Below are 4897 nucleotides of genomic sequence, written 5' to 3'. Positions count from 1 at the left end.
TATGCACTAGTGATTTCTTACCTCTCCTCTCAAACCATTTAGACCATTGATATCATTCAAAATAGAAATAGTTTTATTATATATGAAGGGTGGGCAAATTTTGGGGTATGACAGTTGCCCCTGTTCAATCTTCTTGAACCTGAAGAGGTAGAAGATGATTGGACACTGAAATGCCCTGAAATTTGCTTGTGTAGGGAAGGAGTTCTGTGGGAGATGGGCTTATGGATGCCACCTATTTGCCTGGCAGGGTACTTGTCTAAAGCGTATGCTTTTCAGACCTGGATCATTTGATTGTATCTGAGGAGAGAGGGAGTAATGTCTTACATAAGACCACCTGAAGAGGTTCCTGAATAGGGTGTATCGAAGGTTGATGCGAAGAAGCTTAGGCTTTGAACAATGCTTAGGAATAATGTCTTGGAGAAGACTAACTGAGGAGTTCTTTAAAAGAACTAAGCGTGTCTTAGAAAAGAATGGATAAACATTTTAAGAAGGCTACCTAGAAAGGCATGATACGTCTTAAATAAGACTTACCTAGAAAGGCTCTTTAAGAAGATATGAAACCTGGAGAGGTTTTTTTTTGAAAGGATATGGAATGTCCTAAACAGGACTATCTAGACAGGTTATGGTACGTCTTAAACAGGACTCACCTGGAAAGGCTCTTAGATAGGATACGGGATATCTCAAATAAGACTTACCTAGAGAGGTTCCTATAAAGGGAACAATACGTTTTAAACAAAACTATTAGAAAGATTCCTATAAAGGGAACAATACGTTTTAAACAAAACTATCTAGAAAGATTCCTATAAAAGGAGCGATATGTTTTAAACAAAACTCTCTAGAAAGATTCCTATAAAGGGAACGATATGTTTTAAACAAAACTATCTAGAAAGATTCCTATAAAGGACACGATGTGTTTTAAACAAAACTACCTACAAAGGTTCCTATAAAGGACATAAGACGTTTTAAATAAAACTACCTAGAAAGGTTCCTATAGAGGACATAAGACGTTTTAAATAAAACTACCTAGAAAGGTTCCTATAAAGGACATAAGACGTTTTAAACAAAACTACCAAGAAAGGTTCCTATAAAGGACATAAGACATTTTAAACAAAACTACCTAGAAAGGTTCCTATAAAGGACATGAAACGTTTTAAATAAAACTACCTAGAAAGGTTCCTATAAAGGTCGTGGGACGTTTTAAACAAAACTACCTATAAAAGGTCAGGATACGTCTTACACAAGACTGCTTGGAAAGATTAGGGTGATTGTCTTGGACAAGACTACCTGGAGAGGTAAGAAATTCTTTGATTGCTTCTGGATTGTCTTTGAAGAAAGACTTGGAACGAGGTATTTGGAATTGTATCTGTGCGCGTTAAGATTGAATCGTGGATACGATCGCATTTGTGCTGTAATTTGGATGATAACATCCTTTTGAACTATGGAATGACCTGAAAAGGCAGCGTTAGTTTTATGCAATGTCATGATGCATGTGTCATGTAATGAGATTCTCAAAATAAATGAGAATTATGCATGTATGGAGATTCCATGTTGTAGGTTGTAAGTAATACAGGCGTAAGAAGGCCAATTACACAACCATGCTCCTTGTATGATACTAGAGTGATCTCTCCAAAATCGGAAGTCTTGAGAGACGTGTCCCTTAACCTGAAGGAAGTATCCTTAGAGAAAACTTGAATTTTACCAAGTCACACCATGAACCTGATGTGCATTGCCCCAGTGTTTGAATTCTTGAAAAAGAATGCCCCTAGTCAATAGGATCCTTGAATGTAAGTATTGATTTGAATGTGAAGCAGATGCTTTTCAGAGTGAGTCATGCGCTTCGGTCACGCCTGACGGTCAGTGATTTGCTGGGTGCTCAAGAATGAGATGATGTCTGCTTTAAGATTACCTGAAGAGGTCCTTGAAAGAAATAGGAAATTGTCTTAAACAAGACTGCGTTTTAAACAAAGCTCAAAGGGGTATGTTTGTGCAGAGGGTCAAAAATATTCCTATAGAGGGAGAAACTGTTTTAAGGAATGTGGGGTTTTAAACAAAACTTTAGGAAAAACATCTTGAAGAAGATTACCCTAGAAAGGATGGTGAACTGTCTTAGAGAAGACTCTGTACTTTAAACAAAGTTTGACAAGGTTCTTGAAAGCATAAGAGAAGTTTGAATATGTCTTAAAAGACTAACTAAAAGAAATTAAGAGATGTCTTACAGAAGACTACCTAGAAAAGGTTCTTGGAAAGGAATATGTCTTAGAGAAGATTGTTTGAAAGGGTTTAAAAATAGAAAGGATAAGAAGGTGGGTCTTTAAAAGACTGTCTGAAAAAGGCTCCTAAAAAGGGTGAGAAGTATTTGAACATGTCTTAAAGAAGACTATATGGACAGATTGAGAAGTATCCTATACAGGTTCCTGGAAAGGATGTGAGAGTGGTATTGACCCCATCTGATACTGAGTGACCTTTGCAACATGCCCCCAGGTGATGGACTTGCCCCATGGGCTATTCAGCGTCCTTGAGAGACTCCATGGGTCTCGATTAGATTGCCCCATATAAATGGGATAATGACGGGTTATGCCCCGTGTGCACCCCAGCTATCTCAGTCATGTGTAAGAGATGTTTCTTCTTTTGATAAGCTTCTTTTTTGAAGCTATTTCATCTGTCGGTAGGATTTTTAGTCATTAGCCATGCTCCATGCAACTTCTCCCTGATGTTAACATTTAAATCTATATAGACAAGTGTACTTTGTAATGAAATTCATAAGATGCGAATGCATATGTTTGTCTTGAAAGTTTAAAAACATTTTTTTGAATAAAACGAAGTTTTTTTTTTGTAAGAAAGTGATATCAACTCAAAAGTTATAGTAGACCTTAAGGAGTCGGGATACCTTTGGTAACAGTATGCTTTCGAACTAACCATGCTTCAGTTAGGACTTTTAAGGGTTGTAACGTGGCCTGGTTCACGGTTTAAAGAAACAAAAGATAGAGGCTCAAAGTTTATTTGTACCCATCCCCATCTTCGTGATGTTCTCCAGTCCTATGCTCAGTTGACTATGCGTTTAGTCTCCAAAAGAATTTGGGAATACTGATATTCATGATGGTTCAAAAACCAAAGATTTATTTGCAAAGGCAGTCATTTTTCTTGTAATATTTTTGTCGAGGTATATAGTGACCTTTTTCGACTTTGTTATCCCTAACTTTTGCCTGAACTGTTTTAAAACTGCAGTCAGCGGGATTCCCCAATGTTGCCTAAGTCTCCTTAATAGGTTTTGACTCAGCAGGCTTTTGCATTGCTTTCTCTTTTTTCTTTGCAGATATTGACTACCAGGCTTAATCATGACGGAGAACCATCGGTGGTTATGTTCAAAGGAACAGTTTGGAATAATTAAGTTAACTGAGCAGCTACCCTACCCCAGGTTATATATTAAGGGTTTTATTTTATATGAAGGAAAACTCCTACTCCTTTTAGGCTCAAAGGGGTTGACGAGGGATTAACATCCTTATATCTCCGTTATTTAGGAATTGAAACAATGCCTGTACATCGTCAACACGGTCTGTTCGAAAGCGTAGTGTATGAAATTATGGTATCGTTTTCGTCATTCTCCCTCTAAGGTGTACGACTTTTAACGAGAGTTGAATATCACAAAGGAGAAAACCAAGTAAAAACACAGTTTTGAATATAGTGAGAACACTAGGAATGAATCAAGACAAACGTAAGCAATGCATTAATGATTGTTGTAAAGTACATAGCATATGTCATAAGACTAATGTTTAAACAAACGGAAAGAAATTGCGAATGAAAACAAAACTAGTGATCTGAGAAATCCTCCTTCTAGCCACTTATGGCTTTAGACTTGCTAGGATCTTCGAACTCAATGAGCCCTTCTTCAATCAAATCTTGTATCTTGTGTTTCAACGGCCCACAATCCTCTGTATCATGACCAGGACTGTCTGAATGATAAGCGCACCTAGCATGAAGCTTGTACCCGGGAGCAGGGTTAGCCGAAGCTGAGTATGGAGGCAGCAGATTTACCAAGTTTTGGCTGAGCAGACGTTGCAAAGCTTGAGATAATGGCATGTACAACGGAGTGAATGATCGTTTTGGATTGGACCTCCAGGTGCGTTGGCCACCCTGTTGCTTTTGCTGATCCATTGATCTCTTCTGCTGAAATCTTGTTGGATAATATGGTCGGGATGTTAGGTTATCCTTCCCAATGGTCCCTTGTTCTCGAGATAGAAGAGGAATCTTCTCTTAATGTCATGAAAATGATGTGTATGCCATGCATGATATGTATGATATCCTTTTTCTTTCTTTTTTTTTGAATAAAATATGATGCAAGAATGCCCCTGATGTATGATGAATGGAAAACGAAATAATAATAAAAAAAATGATCAACACATATATATACATATAGCACATAATCACATAAGTTCATAGGTTCGACGTAGCGGCTCTTGGGAGCCAACCTTTTTATAGGGGGTTCTAGAAGGTCTCATGGGGTCGTTCGTAGCCTCTGAGACTTTTTGTCTCTTCGGATTTTAGAACAACTCATTTTATCCATGAGGTTCGAAAATTTGGGGTAGGTTCCCGGAGAGATCAGCCAAATATCCAGTCCTGCCCTCAACAAAGTCAAGCCTCGTTTTGGACATTTCCGAATACTCAACCCACTCCGAGTGGAGTTATCAATGAGACTCGTAGGCGATTCATACTCCCCTATTGATCTCAAAGTTAACTCCCACACTTAGGGTTTTAACATTACATAATATGTCAGCAGTGCATATAAAAATATGACAATTAAGCAATTAAATATAAATATATTAACATAAACAATTAAGTATAAACATATTATTAACAATTAAATATTTTTAGATAAAAAACAAATAAAAAATTTTTTAAA

The sequence above is a fragment of the Vicia villosa genome, linkage group LG2 (assembly GCF_029867415.1).
Source record: "Vicia villosa cultivar HV-30 ecotype Madison, WI linkage group LG2, Vvil1.0, whole genome shotgun sequence".
NCBI classification, from domain to species: Eukaryota; Viridiplantae; Streptophyta; class Magnoliopsida; order Fabales; family Fabaceae; genus Vicia; species Vicia villosa.
The sequence above is the reverse complement of the archived record's forward strand: the minus strand, read 5'-3'. Positions refer to the sequence as shown.